Source organism: Mus musculus, chromosome 13 (assembly GCF_000001635.26).
Source record: "Mus musculus strain C57BL/6J chromosome 13, GRCm38.p6 C57BL/6J".
NCBI lineage: Eukaryota > Metazoa > Chordata > Mammalia > Rodentia > Muridae > Mus > Mus musculus.
In genome coordinates, this window is record NC_000079.6 from 13,279,128 (window position 1) to 13,299,704 (window position 20,577).

At 38.3% G+C, this 20,577-nt stretch overlaps 1 non-coding gene across 1 annotated transcript; it reads right to left on the reverse strand.

Annotated features, from left to right (window-relative positions):
- Positions 1 to 19,115: 19,115 nt before the first annotated feature.
- Gm26133 lies at positions 19,116 to 19,218 on the reverse strand. The gene has a single exon (XR_003950788.1). It is a non-coding gene; the product is annotated as a U6 spliceosomal RNA (small nuclear RNA).
- Positions 19,219 to 20,577: the final 1,359 nt, after the last annotated feature.

The following is a 20,577-nucleotide window of genomic DNA, read 5'->3' on the forward strand; positions in this document are numbered from 1 at the left end:
TAAGATTCTTATGTTTGCCTTTTGAACACCTGGTACTCTCTGGAGTTATTTGTTATAGTTGTTTCTGGTTGGAGCTTGTTCCTCCCGTGATTCTGTTAGTCTTTGTCAGCAGACCTGGGAGTCTAGCTCTCTTCTGAGTTTCAGTCTTCAGAGTACTCTCTTCAGGAAAGCTCTCCTCTTGCAGGGAAGGTGCACAGATATCTGGCATTCGGACCTGCCTCCTGGTTGAAGATGAAGGCCTGAAACAGGGCCTGTCCCAGAGCTGTGTCACCTGTGCAGACTAGTCTTTGAGGGATCCAGGAACCAAGATGGCTCCCCCAGGTGCTCCGGCAGAACTTTTCCGGATGGAGAGGACACCTCTCCTCTGGCAAGGAAGGTGCCTGGATATCTGGAGCCCGAAATGGGGTCTGTCCCAGAAGCTGTATTGCTTCTGCCTGTCCCAGAAGCTGTGTAGCTTCTGTAGTCAGCACTCTTACCTGCAAAGACTAGTCTCCGAGGGATCTGGGACCCAGGATGGCTCCCCCAGGTGCTCGAGCAGAGCCCTCCAGGGTGGGACAGACACCTCTCCTCTGGTGGGGAAGGTGCCTGGATGTCTGGAGCCCAAAATAGGGTCTGTCCCAGAAGCTGTGTAGCTTCTGTAGTCCGCATTCTCGCCTGTGCAGAGTAGTCTCTGAGTTCTTTCCATTTTCTGAGATCTTGATTTCTTTCTTGAGAGACATGAAGTTATACAGGTCTTTCACTTGTTTGGTTCGAGTTACCCCAAGATATTTTATACTATTTGTGGCTATTATGAAGGGAGTTGTTTCCATACCTTCTTTCTCAGCCTGTTTATTATTTGTATAAAGGGAGGCTACTCATTTATCTGAGTTAATTTTATATCCGGGCACTTTGTTGAAGTTGTTTATCAGTTGGAGAAGTTCTCTAATAGAGTTTTGGAATCACTTATGTATGCTATCATAACATCTGCAAAAAGTTATATCTTTATTTCTTCTGTTCCAATTTGTATCCCCTTGATCTGTTTGTTGTCCTATTGTTGTAGCTAGCACTTAGAGTACTATATTGACTAGATGTGGGGAGAGTTGTCTTATCCCTGGTTTTTGTGGGATTGCTTCAAGCATATCTCTATTTAATTTGATATTGGCTGTTAGTTTGCAATAAATTGCCTTTATTTTGTTTAGGTATGGGCCTTGAATTCCTAATCTCTCCAATATTTTAAACATGAAAGAGTGTTATATTTTGTCAAATGTTTTTTCTGTATGTCGAATGATCAAGTGATTTTTTTCTTTGAATTTGTTCATACAGTGGATTATGTTAATGGATTTTCATATATTGAACCAAAATTGCATTCTCTGTGATGAAGCCTACTTGATTGTGGTGAATGATGGTTTTTATGTATTCTTGGATTAGGTTTGCAAGAATTTTATTGAATATTCATAAGTGATATTGATCTGAAGGTCTCTTTTTTAGTTGGGTCCTTGTGTGGTTTAGGTATGAGAGTTATTGGGGCTTCATAGAATGAATTAGGTAGTGTTCCTTTGTTTTCTATTTTATGTAACAGATTTAGGAATATTGATATCAGGTCTGGTAGAATTCTACCCTGGGCTTTTGTTGTTTGGGAGGTTTTTAATTACTTTTCTTTTCTTATGGGATATGGGCCTGTTTAGATAGTTTACCTGCTCTTGATTTAACTTTGGTATGTGGTATCTGTTTAGAAAACCATCCATTTCATCTAGATTTTCCATTTTTTGAGTATAGGCTTTTATAATAGGATGTGGTGATTTTTAAATTTTCCTGTTTCTGTTGTTATGTCTCCTTTTTCATTTCTGATTTTGTTAATTTGGATACTGCCTTTGGGTCCTTTAGTTAGTTTGGCTATGGGTTTATCTACCTTGTTGATTCTCTCAAAGAACCAGCTTTTGGTTTTGTTGATTCTTTGTACTGTTATGTTTGTTTCTTTTTGGTTGATTTCTACCCTGAGATTAATTATTTCCTGGTCTCTAATCCTTTGGGTGTGTTAGATTCTTTTTGTTCTAGAGCTCTAAGGTGTGTTGTTATGTTGCTAGTGTAAGATCTCTCCAGTTTCTTTACTAGAGCACTTAGTACTATGAGATTTTCTTTTAGCACTGCTTTCATTTGCCCCATAAATTTGGGTATGACGTGTCAACATATTCAGAAAATTCCAGGAAGTCTTTAATTTCTTTCTTTATTTCTTCCCTGACCAGGTTATCAGTAAGTAGAGATTAAGTTTCCACATGTACGTGGGTTTTCTGTTGTTTTTGCTGTTATTGAAGACCAGTCTTAGGCCATGGTGATCTGATAGGATGCATGGAATTATTTCAATCTTCTTGGATCGGTTGAGGCTTTCTTTGTAATCAATTATATTGTCAATATTTGAGAGGGTATCATGAAGTACTGAGAAGAAGGTGTATTCTTTCATTTTAGGGTGGAGTTTTCTGTAGATATCTATTAAATCCATTTGGTTCATAACCTCTATTAGTTTCACTGTGTCTCTGCTTAGTTTCCATTTCAATGACTTGTCCATTGGTGAGGGTGTGGTGTTGAAGTCTCCCACTATTTTTTGGTGGGGTTCAATGTGTGCTTTTTGCTTTAGTAATGTTTCTTTTATGAATGTGGGTGGCCTTGCATTTGGGGTATAGATGTTCAGAATTGAGACTTTCTCTTAATGGATTTTCCTTTTGATGAATATGAAGTATCCTTCCTCATCATGCTTGATAACTTTTGGTTGAAAGTCTATTTTATTAGATATTAGGGTGGCAACTCCAGCTTGTTTCCTGGGACCATTTGCTTACAAGAGCTTTTTCCTTCCTTTTACTCTGAGATAGTGTCTATCTTTGTTATTGAGGTGTGTTTCTTGTATGCAGAAAAATGCTGGATCTTGTTTGCATATCCAGTCTGTTAGCTTATGTGTTTTAATGGGTGAGTTGAGTCCATTAATATTGAGAGAAGTTAGAGACAGATAACTCTTGGTTCCAGGTATGTTAGTTTTGTGTTCATGTGTTTATGATTTTCTCCTTTTGGTTTTGTTGTGAGATGCTTAATATCTTGTCTTTTCTTTGGTGTAGGTACCTTCCTTGTATTGTAATTTTTCTTCTAGGATCCTCTGTAGGGTTGAATTGGTAGATAGATACTGTTTGAATTTGGTTTTGTCCTGGAATATTTAGGTTTCTCCATCGATGTTGATTGAGAGTTTTGCTGGATACAGTAGCCTGGGCTGGCATTTGTGTTCTCTCAGAGTCTGCATGACCTCTGACCAGGCCCTTCTGGCTTTCATAGTCTCTATTGGGAAGTCTGGTATAATTCTGATGGGTCTACCTTTATATGTAACTTGGCCGTTTTTCCTTATAGCTTTTAATATTATATCTTTGTTCTATGGGTTTAGTGTTTTGATTATTGTGTTACGAGAGGATTTTCAAATCTTTTAAACTGGGAATCTTTGCTTTCCTCTATTAAATTCTCTTAGATTTGGTCTTCTCCTTGTGTCCTGAATTTCCTGGATGCTTTAGGTTAGGAGTTTTTATGTTTTGAATTTTCTTTGACAGTTGTGTCAATCTTTTCTACTATATCTTCTACACCTGAGATTTGCTCTTTTATCTCTTGTATTCTGTTGGTGATTCTTACATCTATAATTCCAAGACCTCTTTCCTAGGTTTTCCATTTCTAGGTTTGCCTCCATTTGTGTATTCTTTATTGTTTCTACTTCCACTTTTAGTTCTTGGACTGCTTTATTCAATTCCTTTACTTGTTAGATTGTGTTTTGCTGTACTTATTTAAGGGATTTATTTGTTTTCTCTTTAAGAGTTCCTAACTATTTACCTGTGTTTTCCTGTATTTCTTTCAGTGACTTATATATATTCTCCTTAAAGGACTCTATCTTTATGAGATAGTATTTTAGGTCAGCTTCCTGATCTTCAGGTGTGTTGTTATATTCAGCATCTGCTGTAGTGGGAGAACTGGGTTCTGATGATGTCTTAGTATATTGGCTTCTTTTGCTTATGGCCTTGTGCTTGCCTCTAGCCATCTGGTTAACCCTGGTGTTTGCTGGTCTGGAGTCTGCCTCTTTTGTCCCTGGGTTGCTTCAGGTCTCCTGGTAGACTTGTGGCCCTTGCTGTAGTAGACCACCTGTGAGACCTTCCAACTGGGGGCTCTTCAGAGTGGCAAAGAAGCTGCTGATCTGTTGCCCTGGCTACAGTAGATGTCCTGGAAGGCCTTCAGACTGTTGTGACTTCAAAGAAGCAATCAAGCTGTTGTCCTACACGAACATGTTCTATGGGGGGATGGAGGGGTGGGTGTTACAGACTTTGGTTCCTTTTTCTGTCTGTGTAGCAGAACACCAGGAACACTTTCAGTCTGTTTGGCCAGTTCCCCTGCATGCCTTAGAGCCCCCAGGAGGTCTTCAGATTGCAGTGTCTCTTGCCCAGTTGCCCTGTGTACAGAGGAGCTCCTGGGATGCCTTCAAGCTGTGGTGTCAGAAACTCTATGTGCAATGGATCTTCTGGGATTGCTCAGGATGTGGTGTCTTCAGGGGAGCAGACTAGCTAGCAGTCTTCCCCAGCAGAATGGCCCAGGAAAAAGTGGTGCAGTTAGGATTCTTGATATGTACCAGAATGAAAAAGTTTTGCCGTAGTGGATGAGGTATACATTCGACTTTGTTGTTTTAGGAAAAGGACCAATTCAAGGAAACTGGAAACTGTAAAGGTGACCATTGATGCTGGATATATATATATACACACACACACACACACAAATACACACACACATGACACACACACACAGACACATATATATGTATATATATGATATATGATTAATGAGGGAGACGATGAAAGAGAACATTGTGAATCAGAAGAACCTCTTCATTGCCAGCAACTTTTGTGCCACCTGATTTAAGAAAAATTGTTAGTGGAAGAGTTTCTGAAGGTTTCCATGGATCTGATAATGGACTATTTGGAGCTATATCTTATTCAGTGGTCAAAGGAACATTAGCCAGTAAAAGAGTTATTTCCCAATGATGAAAAGGGCAGTGTTCTTGCCAGCAAAATACTGTTTATGAATGCCTGGGAAGTGATAAATTGATAAGTGAACAGTTAGTGATAGCTCTAGAAGACTTACTTGCTGCCTAAGACAATGAACATAGAATATTCCTACAATGTAGAATATTGAAACTACACCAACTGATGAGGCTGCTCTGTCGATGTCTTCTTTGTTGATGAGAACCTCACTCCTATTGAGTCTTATTTAAGACAACCTTCTCTGATATAATGCTCTGGGGTACTTGGTTTAGAATAAAAATCTAGGCGATGTTCTATTTAAATTCAGATGTTCAATTGGCTGCAGACTGTTGCAGGGAAATGTGATAGAGAAGCAAATGCATAGTTTTTCACTAATTTCATCTGATAAATGCTTGTAAAATGCCAGGAACTCTGGCAACATTTGAGAACATAAAGATAAAATAATAAAAATCAGGAAATATTAAATAAATGCAACCTTTATTTTTTATTATAATTGTTTTTTTAATTTTTGAGAATTTTTTTCATGACCATATAATATTTATATCATTTCCAACCCTCTGTTTCTGCTTCAACGTTTTCTTTTTCCTCCTTACTACACCTTCCTTAACTCATGACCACTTAATTGCTTTTTTACACACGTTTACTTAGAACTGACCACCTAGCATTGGCAAACTTAACATTGGGCTTGTAAACTGGAGAAAATGTTTTCTCTCTTATCCATTTTCTGCTTATAGCTCAAGGGGAGAGATCTTATGAGCTAAAACCAAGATCCAAGCTTGAGGATTGATTGGTATGGCTCCTTAAAGCCTTGTGCAGGCAACGATATTGCTGAGAGCTCACAAATGTAACATTATTATCATATCTAGAATACGCTATATTTCAACAATCATCCTATTCTTCTGGATCTTATACTCTTTCCTTCCCTTCTGTGGCATTCCCTGATCTTGAGTGAAGAGGTTTTGCTATAGATGCTCCACTTGGATACATACACCACATTCTCTTCTCTTTGGTCAGTTGTGGTTCTCTGATATAATACCTAAGTGCTGCAAAAAGAAGACTCTTGCATAAAATGTGAAAGAAATACTTACCTATGGATATAATAAGTATTTAGAAGGCAGTTGAATAAGATAACAATTTAATAAAATTCTGGCAGTTGAATCTCCTCATCAACTCTGGATTTTTGTCTAGGGTTACAATTCTAGGAAGAGTTCTGTCTGATTAAGAGGTCTTAAGTCAATTCAAATAGCTGTTGTTTATTCCTATGATATTACTATCACTATTGTACCATTAGTACTACACTGCTAGTCTGGTCATTGATTTGGTTCCTAGTTAGGTGAGACTTTTCTTAATGCTTCTCACTTGGAATAATGTATAGTGCCTTCTGATACTATTAGAGCTTTTCTTTGGATAGAGGTTCCAACTTAATACTAGACTTGTTCCTCCAAGTTCCATCAGTAAATAGGTATGATAATATCAGTATGATATTATCATTAACAGTAGAATATTACCTAAAATTCTGGAAGGAACCAAGACTTAGACAAAGGTGTTTGTTTTAGACATACATCTGTTGGTCCTCCTGACGAACAAAATTGTATTTTGAGCTGAGTAGAGTAATGAATATCTTCCAATGTACATCTGCCCCCAAATACTTAGGGGTATTGTCCAGGGCTATTGATGTTTAAAACAATCTTTGAGAACCTTTCATTATATTTTATTACTACCTACTATCTCACAGATACAGGCAGCCAATAGCGTCTATAAATCAGTAAATGGTGCAGATGCAAATTTGCAGAAAAATATGATATATGAGTGGAAGTGGTACACCCGAATGCACTAAGTGGTTGAAAGTATCCCGTGTTTCTGTGTGGTTACCTTTATTCTAAGATTAGACACATGTGTGATAAGTGAGGAACCAGATCAAATTCAGGACAGTGAGATAAAGACAGCATGTGTTAGGAAAGAAGATTTTTTTCCCTCAAAATATCATGATTTTGTCAAATAAGAAATGGGGTTATAAATGTATGGTTAGATTAGGTTACAATAGGAAGTCAAGAAACCCGTTAATTTTTACAGGATAAATTGATAAGATAAATATTTTATGCATTGTATGTTTCTATTCCCTAGTAATTAAAAATTCCAAATTATTTGACTTCCTCAACATTTAATTTAAATATTTAAAATTTTCTAGAAAGGGAGTACTAACAGACTCATTTATCTGAATTGATATTACTCTGAAAATAAAAATAGACCAGGATAAAACAAAAAAGAGAACTCTAGAAAAATTTCCCCTCAAAATAGAGTATTTCCCACCAACTAGCAGAGGCATTGCCATTTTGGCTTTACCTCTACAAGTTCACACTTTGTCTTTGAAAGTCTCCTTTCAGAGATTCTGACTCTGCAATACATTGCTCATTCTCAACTTTGAGGCAAGTTTAATATATCCTGTAAATTCCATGCCTGAAAATTCAGTGCACTGGGTACTGTGCTGCAATTTCTGTGGCAAGATTAGGAAGACTGGTCCCATTTTTTATCACTTCACGTTGATAAGGAATACTAACTACTTTATTTTATTAAGAAGAGGTATGAAAGAAAGTGTCTCCTATCTCCCTTGCTGCACCCAAATTTGCTTGCTCTATGAAAGAAGTGGAACAAGCATTAAGGTATTTGCATGCTTTGTTAGAACCTGATCCTTTTATTTTCTTTTGTGTTGAATTCCTTAATACCCCACAAACAGAACCAGCATAAATATCTTTTGAGGCAGCAACAGCAGGACCTCCAAATTTTCAGGTACACTGTGTGGAATTTGGAATTCACTTATAATGCAAACATTTACTGTCTTACATGCTTGGAAAAGCAGCTAAAGAAATTGTAATTATATCTGTTGTAAACTTGAAAGTAGGTAGTTAAAATAGACAACACTAAAACCTATGAGAGTTTTGAAAACGTCTTAGGCCAGCTTGATTAGATATTGCCTCATTCTATACACTTATTTTCATTACTGATGTACACCATAAATAAAATGTAAGAGCTTATTTAGAATATATATAATTTTCATTCTACATGATAAGGAGAATTCATGCTGGGACTAATTATAATTTTTTATGGTACTAATCAGTGTTATAGTTCTACATACCAATATATTAGTAAATGGTTTGAAGCATCAGGGTAAACCTGTTTAGCCAAAGATAATTCAATATGAAGTCAAGCAAGATTTAATCACAAGTCCAATTGTGGCACAAACCTTTCTGTTTAATTGGATATTTTCTTTATTTACATTTCAAATGTTTTCCCTTTCCAGTTATCCCCTTCGGAAGCCCCATATCCCATCACCCCTCCTCCTGCCTCTATGGGGGTGCTCACTCACTCAGTTACCCACTCCAGTCTTCCTGCCCTGGCATTCCCCTACTCTGGGGCATCCAACTCCCTCAGGCTCAAGGACCTCTCCTCCCACTGATGTCCAACAAGTCCCTCCTCTGGGAAATATGTGTCCAGAGCCATGGGTCTCTCCATGTTTACACTTTGGTTGGTGGTACACTCCCCAGAAACTGCAAGGGGTCTGGCTGGTTGACACTGTTGCTCTCTCCATGGGGCTGCAAACCCCCTCAGCTCCTTCAGTCCCTTCTCCAACTCCTCCACTGGGGACTCCACACTCAGTCAAATGGTTGGCTGTAGGCATCCACTTCTGTATTTATCAGGCTCTAGTAGAGCCTCTCAGGAGACAGCCATGTCAAATTTCTGTCAGCAAGCACTTCTCAGCATCCACAATGGTATCCAGGTTTTTTGACTGTATATGGGACTACTAATATCCACTTATCAGTGAGTATATACTGTGTATGTGTTCTTTTGTGACTCAGTTACCTCACTCAGGGTGATATTTCCAAGTTCCATCCATTTGCCTAAGAGTTTCATGAAGTCATTGCTTTTAATAGCTGAGTAGCATTCCATTGTGTAAATGTACCACATTTTCTGTATGCATTCTTCTGTTAAGGGACATCTGAGTTGTTTCCAGCTTCTGGGTATAAGGCCACTATGAACATAGTGGAGCATGTGTCCTTATTACATGTTGGAGCATCTTCTGGGCATATGCCAAGGAGTAGTATAGTTGGGTATTCAGGTAGGACTATGTTCAGTTTTCTGAGGAACTGCCAGACTGATTTCCAGAGTGGTTGTCCCAGCTTGCAATCCCACCAGCAATGGAGGAGTGTTCCTCTTTCTCCACATCCTCTCCAGCATTTGCTGTCACCTGTGTTTTGATCTTAGCCATTCTGTCTGTTATGAGGTGGAATCTCAGGGCCATTTCAATTTGCATTTCCCTGATGTCTAAGGATGTTGAACATTTCTTGAGGTGCTTCTCAGCCATTTGAATTTTCTCAGTTGAGAATTCTCTGTTTAGCTATGAAGACCATTTTTAATCATGTTATTTGGTTCTGTGAAGTCTAACTTCTTGAGTTCTTTGTATATATTGGATGTTAGCCCTCTATCAGATGTGGAATTGGTAAAGATCTTTTCCCAATCTGTTGGTTGCCCTTTTGTCCTATTGACAGTGTTTTTTGCCTTACAGAAACTTTGCAACTTTATGAGGTCCCATTTGTCTGTTCTTGATCTTAGAGCATAAACCATTGGTGTTCTGTTGTTCTGTTCAGGAACATTTCCCCTGTGCCCATGTGTTTGAGGCTGTTATGGAGATAAAAGAGCACCATCTCATTTTATGTAAGCTTTTGCCTATAGATAGAATTCATATTCATGTTTGTTAGTCTACATTAATCTGAACATTTGAGACAGGGGATGTCTTAATTTCCAACAGAAAGGCATTGGTGAGCATTTTGTTAAAAGGATGGAATGTCATTAAAATTGCCAAAGAAACATGTGTTTTGTATGACTATATTACTATTCTCATCTGGTCAGTGGGTATAAACTCTTTACAATGTTACATGATTGCTTTCAAAGACTCATGAGGATTAAACTGCTAGGAATAAGCATCTGCTGCTGAGGACTAGCAGTTGAACATTCAAAAATGAAGTATATATCAGTACACTAATCTCTCTGGGAATATTGAAGAACACCTTTCCTGACTAATTTTATGTCAACTTGACACAGTCTAAAGTCATCTGAGAGGAAAGAATCTCAATTAAAAGGCCTCCATAAGATTGGACTGTCAGCAGCTTGTAGGGCATTCTCTTATTCTATTTCTTTCTCTCTTTTTATATATTTGTCCTTTTATTAACCATGAGGTGTTTTCTCTTTCTATCTCTCTGCCTTCCTTCCTTCCTTCCTTCCTTCCCCTCTCTCTTTCTTTCTTTCTTTTTTTCCTTCTTTTTTTAAATTTTTTTATTAGGTATTTTCCTCGTTTACATTTCAATGCTATCCCAAAGGTCCCCCATACCCACCCCCCCAATCCTCTACCCACCCACTCCCCCTTTTGGGCCCTGGCGTTCCCCTGTACTGGGGCATATAAAGTTTGCAAGTCCAATGGGCCTCTCTTTGCAGTGATGGCCGACTAGGCCATCTTTTTATACATATGCAGCTAGAGACAAGAGCTCCGGGGTACTGGTTAGTTCATATTGTTGTTCCACCTATAGGGTTGCAGTTCCCTTTAGTTCCTTGGGTAATTTCTCTAGCTCCTCCATTGGGGGCCGTGTGACCCATCCAATAGCTGACTGTGATCATCCACTTCAGTGTTTGCTAGGCCCCGGCATAGTCTCACAAGAGTGAGCTATATCTGGATCCTTTCAGCAAAATTTTGCTAGTGTATGCAATGGTGTCAGCGTTTAGAAGCTGATTATGAGTTGGATCCCTGCATATGGCAATCACTAGATGGTCCATCCTATTGTCACAGCTCCAAATTTTGTCTCTGTAACTCCTTTCATGGGTGTTTTGTTCCCATTTCTAGGAAGGGGTAAAGTGTTCTTGAATTTCATGCGTTTAGCAAGTTGTATCTTATATCTTGGGTATCCTAAGTTTCTGGGCTAATATCCACTTATCAGTGAGTACATATTGTGCAAGTTCCTTTGTGATTGGGGTACCTCACTCAGGATGATGCCCTCCAGGCCCATCCATATGCCTAGGAATTTCATAAATTCATTTTTTAATAGCTGAGTAGTATTCCATTGTGTAAATGTACCACATTTTCTGTATCCATTCCTCTGTTGAGGGGCAGCTGAGTTCTTTCTAGCTTCTGGCTATTATAAATAAGGCTGCTATGAACATAGTGGAGCATGTGTCCTTCTTAGCGGTTGGGACATCTTCTGGATATATGCCCAGGAGAGGTATTGCGGCATCCTCCGGTAGTGCTATGTCCAATTTTCTGAGGAACCGCCAGACTGATTTCCAGAGTGGTTGTACAAGCTTGCAATCCCACCAACAATGGAGGAGTGTTCCCCTTTCTCCACATCCTTGCCAGCATCTGCTGTCACCTGAGTTTTTGATCTTAGCCATTCTGACTGGAGTGAAGTGGAATCTCAGGGTTGTTTTGATTTGCATTTCCCTGATGATTAAGGATGTTGAACATTTTTTCAGGTGCTTCTCAGCCATTCGGTATTCCTCAGGTGAGAATTCTTTGTTCAGCTCTGAGCCCCATTTTTTAATGGGGTTATTTGATTTTCTGAAGTCCACCTTCTTGAGTTCTTTATATATATTGGATATTAGTCCCCTATCCGATTTGGGATAGGTAAAGATCCTTTCCAAATCTGTTGGTGGCCTTTTTGTCATATTGACGGTGTCATTTGCTTTGCAGAAGCTTTGCAATTTTATGAGGTCCCATTTATCGAATCACAATCGTACAGCACAAGCCATTGCTGTTCTATTCAGGAATTTTCCCCGGTACCCAAATCTTCGAGGCTTTTCCCTACTTTCTCCTCTGTAAGTTTCAGTGTCTCTGGTTTTATGTGGAGTTCCTTAATCCACTTAGATTTGACCTTAGTACAAGGAGATAGAAATGGATCAATTCGCAATCTTCTACATGCTAACTGCCAGTTGTGTCAGCACCATTTGTTGAAAATGCTGTCTTTTTTCCACTGGATGGTTTTAGCTCCCTTGTCAAAGATCAAGTGACCATAGGTGTGTGGGTTCATCTCTGGCTCTTCAATTCTGTTCCATTGGTCTACTTGTCTGTCACTATACCAGTACAATGAAGTTTTTATCACAATTACTCTGTAGTACAGTTTTAGGTCAGGCATGGTGATTCCACCAGAGGTTCTTTTATACATGAGAAGAGTTTTTGCTATCCTAGGTTTTTTGTTATTCCAGATGAATCTGCAGATTGCCCTTACTAATTCATTGAAGAATTGAGTTGGAATTTTGGTAAGGATTGCATTGAATCTGTAGATTGCTTTTGGCAAGATAGCCATTTTTACAATGTTGATCCTGCCAATCCATGAGCATGGGAGATCTTTCCATCTTCTGAGATCTTCTTTTTATTTCTTTCTTCAGAGACTTGAAGTTCTTATCATACAGATCTTTCAATTCCTTAGTTAGAGTCACGCCAAGGTATTTTATATTATTTGTGACTATTGAGAAGGGTGTTGTTTCCCTAATTTCTTTCTCAGCCTGTTTATCCTTTGTGTACAGAAAGGCCATTGACTTGTTTGAGTTAATTTTATATCTGGCTACTTCATTGAAGCTGTTTATCAGGCTTAGGAGTTCTCTGGTGGAATTTTTAGGGTCACTTATATATACTATCATATCATCTACAAAAAGTGATATTTTGACTTCTTCCTTTCCAATTTGTATCCCCTTGATGTCCTTTTGTTGTCTAATTGCTCTGGCTAGGACTTCAAGTACAATGTTGAATAGGTAAGGCGAGAGTGGACAGCCTTGTCTACTCCCCGATTTTAGTGGGATTGCTTCCAGCTTCTCACCATTTACTTTGATGTTGGCTATTGGTTTGCTATAGATTGCTTTTATCATGTTTAGGTATGGGCCTTGAATTCCTGATCTTTCCAAGACTTTTATCATGAATGGGTGTTGGATTTTGTCAAATGCTTTCTGAGCATCTAATGAGATGATCATGTGGTTTTTGTCTTTGAGTTTGTTTATATACTGGGTTACGTTGATGGATTTCCGTATATTGAACCATCCCTGCATCCCTGGGATGAAACCTACTTGGTCAGGATGGATGATTGTTTTGGTGTGTTCTTGGATTCGGTTAGCAAGAACTTTATTGAGGATTTTTGCATTGATATTCATAAGGGAAATTGGTCTGAAGTCCTCAATCTTTGTTGGGTCTTTTTGTGGTTTAGGTATCAGAGTAATTGTGGCTTCATAGAATGAGTTGGGTAGAGTACCTTCCGTTTCTATTTTGTGGAATAGTTTGTGAAGAACTGGAATTAGCTCTTTTTTGAAGGTCTGATAGAACTCTGCACTAAACCCATCTGGTCCTGGGCTTTTTTTGGTTGGTAGACTATTAATGACTGCTTCTATTTCTTTAGAGGATATAGGACTGTTTAGATCATTAACCTGATCTTGATTTAACTTTGGTACCTGGTATCTGTCTAGAAACTTGTCCATTTCATCCAGGTTCTGCAGTTTTGTTGGGTATAGCCTTTTGTAGAAGGATCTGATGGTGTTTTGGATTTCTTCAGGATCTGTTGTTATGTTTCCCTTTTCATTTCTGATTTTGTTAATTAGGATGCTTTCCCTGTGCCCTCTAGTGGGTCTGGCTACGGGTTTATTTATCTTGTTCATTTGCTCAAAGAATCAGCTCCTTGATTGGTTGATTCTTTGAATAGTTCTTCTTGTTTCCACTTGGTTGATTTCACCCCTGAGTTTGATTATTTCCTGCCTTCTACTCCTCTTGGGTGAATTTGCTTCCTTTTGTTCTAGAGCTTTTAGGTGTGTTGTCAAGCTGCTAATGTGTGCTCTCTCTAGTTTCTTTTTGGAGGCACTCAGAGCTATGAGTTTCCCTCTTAGAAATGCTTTCATTGTGTCCCATAAGTTTGGGTATGTTGTAGCTTCATTTTCATTAAACTCTAAAAAGTCCTTAATTTCTTTCTTTATTCCTTCCTTGACCAAGGTATCATTGAGAAGAGTGTTATTCAGTTTCCACGTGAATGTTGGCTTTCTATTATTTATTTTGTTATTGAAGATCAGCTTTAGTCCATGGTGATCTGATAGGATGCATGGGACAATTTCAATATTTTTGTATATGTTGAGGCTTGTTTTGTGACCAATTATATGGTCAATTTTGGAGAAGGTACCATGAGGTGCTGAGAAGAAGGTATATCCTTTTGTTTTAGGATAAAATGTTCTGTAGATATCTGTTAAGTTCATTTGTTTCATCACTTCTGTTAGTTTCACTGTGTCCCTGTTTAGTTTCTGTTTCCATGATCTGTCCATTGGTGAAAGTGGTGTGTTGATGTCTCCCACTATTATTGTGTGAGGTGCAATGTGTGCTTTGAGCTTTACTAAAGTTTCTTTAATGAATGTGGCTGCTCTTGTATTTGGAGCATAGATATTCAGAATTAAGAGTTCCTCTTGGAGGATTTTACCTTTGATGAGTATGAAGTGCCCCTCCTTGTCTTTTTTGATTATTTTGGGTTGGAAGTCGATTTTGTTAGATATTAGAATGGCTACTCCAGCTTGTTTCTTCATGCCATTTGCTTGGAAAATTGTTTTCCAGCCTTTCATTCTGAGGTATTGTCTATCTTTTTCTCTGAGATGAGTTTCCTGTAAGCAGCAAAATGTTGGGTCTTGTTTGTGTAGCCAGTTTGTTAGTCTATGTCTTTTTATTGGGGAGTTGAGTCCATTGATATTAAGAGATTTTAAGGAAAAGTAATTGTTGCTTCCTGTTATTTTTGTTGTTAGAGTTGGCATTCTGTTCTTGTGGCTGTCTTCTTTTAGATTTGTTGAGGGATTACCTTCTTGTTTTTTCTAGGGCGTGGTTCCCGTCCTTGTATTGGTTTTTTTCTGTTATTATCCTTTGAAGGGCTGGATTCATGGAGAGATAATGGATGAATTTAGTTTTGTCGTGGAATACTTTGGTTTCTCCATCTATGGTAATTGAGAGTTTGGCTGGGTATAGTAGCCTGGGCTGGAATTTGTGATCTCTTAGTGTCTGTATAACATCTGTCCAGGCTCTTCTGGCTTTCATAGTCTCTGGTGAAAAATCTGGTGTAATTCTTATAGGCTTGCCTTTATATGTTACTTGACCTTTTTCCCTAACTGCTTTTAGTATTCTATCTTTATTTAGTGTATTTGTTGTTCTGATTATTATGTGTCGGGAGGAATTTCTTTTCTGGTCCAGTCTATTTGGAGTTCGGTAGGCTTCTTGTATGTTCATGGGCATCTCTTTCTTTAGATTTGGGAAGTTTTCTTCTATAATTTTGTTGAAGATGTTTGCTGGTCCTTTGAGTTGAAAATCTTCATTCTCATCCACTCCTATTATGCGTAGGTTTGGTCTTCTCATTGTGTCCTGGATTTCCTGGATGTTTTGAGTTAGGATCTTTTTGCATTTTCCATTTTCTTTGATTGTTGTGCCGATGTTCTCTATGGAATTTTCTGCACCTGAGATTCTCTCTTCCATCTCTTGTATTCTGTTGCTGATGCTTGCATCTATGGTTCCAGATTTCTTTCCTAGGGTTTCTATCTCCAGCGTTGCCTCACTTTGGGTTTTCTTTATTGTGTCTACTTCCCTTTTTAGGTCTAATATGGTTTTGTTCATTTCCATCACCTGTTTGGATGTGTTTTCCTGTTTTTCTATAAGGACTTGTAACTCTTTAGCAGTGTTCTCCTCTATTTCTTTAAGTGAGTTATTAAAGTCCTTCTTTATGTCCTCTACCATCATCATGAGATATGCTTTTAAATCCAGGTCTAGCTTTTCGGGTGTGTTGGGGTGCCCTGAACTGGGAGAAGTGGGCGTGCTGGGTTCTGATGATGGTGAGTGGTCCTGGTTTCTGTTAGTAGGATTCTTACGTTTACCTTTCGCCATCTGGCAATCTCTGGAGTTAGTTGTTATAGTTGTCCTTGTTTAGAGATTGTTCCTCTGGTGATTTTGCTACCCTCTATCAGCAGACCTGGGACACTAGATCTCTCCTCTGAGTTTCAGTGGTCAGAGCAGTCTCTGCAGGCAAGCTCTCTTCTTTCAGGGAAGGTGCACAGTTACCTGGTGTTTGGACCTCCTCCTGGCCGAAGATGAAGGCCCAAAACAGGATCTTTCCCAGAAGCTGTGTTGCTTTGGCCTGTCACAGAACCCGTTGTTTCAGTAGTCCACACTCTCTCCCGTGCAGCCTGCCCTCCGCGGAGTCCCAGAACCAAGGTTGTTCCCGTGGAAGCTGAGGCAGAAGCCTCTCGGGCCAGGCGGACAACTGTGCTCTGACCAGGAAGGTGGCCGGTTGTCTGGAGCCGAAAATGGCGCCACCTCAGAAGGTCTGTGGCTCTCGCCTGACCCAGAAACTGCTGGCCTCTGTTTTCCACACCCTCACCTGTGCAGCCTGCACTCCGCAGAGTCCTTTTTCCTTCTTTCTTACTTCTCCTCCTTTTACAAAAAGATGTATTAATTTATTTATTTTATGTATATGTGTACACTGTAGTTGTCTTTAGACACACTGGAAGTCTGCATCAGATCACATTACAGATGGCTGTGAGCCACAGTGTAAATATACATTTCTTTTATCAATTCTTTGGTTGAGGGATATCTAGGTTATCTCCAATTTCTGGATATTGTGAATAGAGAAAATATAAACATGCTTGAGTAAGTGTCCCTATGGAAGTAAAAGTGTCTTTTAGGTATACATGTCAAACATTTTCTTAATTAATGATTGATGGGATGAGTCCAGACCACTGTGGGCAGTGTAATCTCTGAGCTGGTGGTTCTGGGTTCTACAATAAAGCAGGTGAACAAACCATGAGATACAAGCTAGTAAGCAGCACTCACCCACTGCTTCTGTATCAGCTTATGCCTCCATGTTCCTGTCCTGATGGAGTTACTGCCCTGACATTCTTACAAAAGTGTAAGAGGAATAAGCCCTTCCCTCCCTAACTTGCCTTTAAGGTTTTTATTTGGAAGGTATTTTTAGTACTGTTTCAGTCTCCCCATTTTATATTGGTTAATTTAGGTTATCGATCACTTGGTTTAATTTTGGTGATTTAGCAGATTCTAGAAATTCATTGATTATAAGTTTTACAACTTAATAGTGAACAGATTTTTAAAGTATTATAACATTCTTACTTTTTTTGTGTCAGTTGCAATGTTTCCTTGCTTGTTTCTAATTACATTAGTTTGAAACCACTCCCCCTGTACCCACTTTGGTTAATTAGGAAAAGGATCTGTTTATATTTTTTTAATCTTCTTAAAGTACCAGTTGTTAGGTTTATCGATTTTTTTTTTCGCTTCTATTAACTTGGGCTCTATTTCAAATTTTTTTTTGTTCTTGTTTTGTTTTTACTCATTTTGGATTTTTTGGGTAGCATCATTAAATTATTCATGTGTGTGCTTTTTGATTTGTTTTTATAAATGCAGGCTGAGCTGTAAATTTCTTGGTTTCTTTGCAAGACATTTCTCACACTCTTCATAAGTTTGTGTATGTACGAAACACATTTTAGTTGCTGATTTTAAGTTTTCTTGCATTGTAGTCAGGTACAATTCATGAGGTTATTTCAGTATTTCTGAATTTGTTAAGATGAATTTTGTGTCCCAGGATTGTTCTATTTTAGAGAGGTTTCCATGTGTTGCTAAGCAAAATGCATATTCTTTGGTGTATAGTTGAATATTCTGTAAATATCAGTTAAATTCATTTGATGTGTGATGTCATTTAATTCTCGTGCATATCTCCATAATTTTTGTCCAGATGATAGATGACGTGTATATTGGAGAAAGTGTGAATTGCAACCACCGAGTATTAATGGCTACTGTTAGTCTATTTTCTTATTTCCAGCAGTATATTTTTATGAAATTTGATGTTGTAGAATACAGAGTGCATACTTTTAGGATAGAAATACCACTTGGCTAATAATTTCCCTGATTACAATAACATGCTTCTCTTTACCTTTTCTGATAGTTTTTAGTTTAAAGTCTATTTTGTCAGGTATTAGGAAAGTGACTCATTTTCACAGGTCCTGTTTGATTTGCATGCTTCTGTCCATTTCTTCCCTTTAAGTTCTACCTATCTTTATAGCTAAAATAGATTCACTGTAGACAACAAGAAGATGCATTTTGTATCTTGATTAATTCACTCAACCTGTTTCTTTTGACTGAATATTTGATACCTAATCGTTGAAGTTGTTTGATGCATGTGTGCTGACTACAGTTATTCATGTTCTTTTGTGTTCTCAGTGGGGCTTTTAGCTTTAGCTTCATATTTTTTTCACACTCTCTTGACTACAATCATCTGCCTCTTTAGCCTAAAATGTTTCCTGTATTTTCTTCAGCTTTATATTGTAGAATATAAATTTTAAGGCTATGTATAGCTTAGAACTTTTCATTCATTCATACACAGACACACATAATTTTGGTAGGCATATTAATCTAGTTTGGCCACAATTGTCTTTTAAGACTTGTATTTTCCAGGCTGTTCTGACTTTCAAAATTTCCACTAAACAGGTGTTATTATGATGAATTTTCTTTAGTGTGTATCTTGCCATTTTTCTTCTCTTGAAGGAGTCAATACTTTTTGTTCTGCTTTAACAATGATATAGCATAGACAATATCCTTTCTGTTTTTGTCCATTTGGTGTACCGTGTGCTTCTTGAATCTGTGTAGGTATGTCTTCTATTAGTTCGTGTACTTTTCCTTCTATGATTTTATTGAAGATTTTGTCTATACTAGTGACCTAGGAATCTTCTCCCTCATCTATTTTGTTATTAAAAAAGTATTTATTTTATGTATGTGAGTGCTCTATCTGCATGTACACCTGTATTCCAGACATAGGCATCAGACCCCATCATAGTTAGTTTTAAACCACCATGTGGTTACTGGGAACTGAATTAAGGAACTATGGAAGATCAGTCAGTGTTCCTAACTGCTGAGCCATCTCTCCAGCTCCATATTCTTGTAATTTGAAGGTTCAGTCTTTTATTGGTATCCTATATTTTCTATATGGTTCTTTATTATATTCTTTTAAATTTTATATTGTTTGCTTAATTATTTTATATAAAGATAAAAAATGCTTCACACCTTTACATATCATCCTTGAGCATGGATATGCCAATCTTCTCTGAATTGTTCCCGTTTTAGTCTATAGCTGCTGAAGCCAGTGCAAATTTGTGTGTTCTGTAAACTTAAAGTTTTTTTGTTGATTTAGTAATTTTTCTTTACAATTCTGTTTCCTAGGGTTCATCTAGGCAACTTTGAAATTGGTGAACCTGTCTACAGGACTGATAGATTTTGGGTTTGGGAAAACATCTTGATCTTTGATTTTTTTTTTAATGATTTATGGCTATGTGTATTTGTTTTGTTAGTTCTGTGTCTGAGTAGAGTGGGTTAACAGAGAGCACAAGGTATCTGGGTCTCATTGGGTCTAATGATTGGTGGAATGCAGGAGGTGTATCCTAGTCAAACCCTGGAGTGTGGGTAATAATCTAGGGATTGAGACAATGCAAGTAGAACAGAACATGACCTGATTAGACTCTGGCAACGGTTGTTTAGAATTTTTCTGGGCAGAGAGGTTGGCTACAGCATGGGAGGGGACTGTATACTGTGGGCAAGTAGGGATGGCCTGACTAGTCTGGGGACTAGATATAGAACCCAGGCTAGATTTTCAGAAGTGTGTGTGTGTGTGTGTGTGTGTGTGTGTGTACCAAGGAGACTGAACCTGCTAGACACTGGCAAATTATTTCAGCATTCAGACTCTTGACATCAAAAATCTATGATTTTAAATTTCTTCTCATGTACAATATAACCCTAACACAGAAATCCTTACTTCAGCCTTCCCATAGTGCCTTATCTCTCTTCTCTTCCCCAGATGCACTGCTCCTCCATTTTCCTTTAGAAAAGGGCAGGCTTCCCAGGGTTACAAAATTGCATATGATATAACAAGGTGCAATAAGACTTGGCACAAACCCTCTATCAAAATTGGACAAAGCTACCCAGAAGGAAGAAAGAGGTTGTAAGAATAGGCAAAAATGTCTGAGACACCACCATTCTCCACTCTTGGGGGCCCCACAAACATTAAACTAAACAACCACAATGATTATGTAGAGGATATAGCACAGACCCATGTAGGTTCTTTGATTGCCACTTCAGTCTCTGTGAGCCTCTATGAGCCCAGTTTTGTTGATTCTGTAGCTATGTTTTCCTGATATACTCCACCATTTTGGCTCCTACAAATCCTTCTTTTCCCCTTTTTATTGGGGTTCTACATTTCTGCCCAAATTTTGGCTGTGTGTTTTTGCATCTGTTTGTATCAGCTGCTGGAGGAAGACTTTCTTTTTTGAAAATTTTATTTATTTATTTGTTTGTTTGTATGTTTGTTTTGTTTTGTTTTGTTTTGAGACAAGGTTTCTCTGTGTAGCCCTGGCTGACCTGGAACTCATTTTGTAAACCAGGCTGGCCTCGAACTCAGAAATCTGCCTGCCTCTGCTTCCCAAGTGCTGGAATTAAAAGCGTATGCCACCA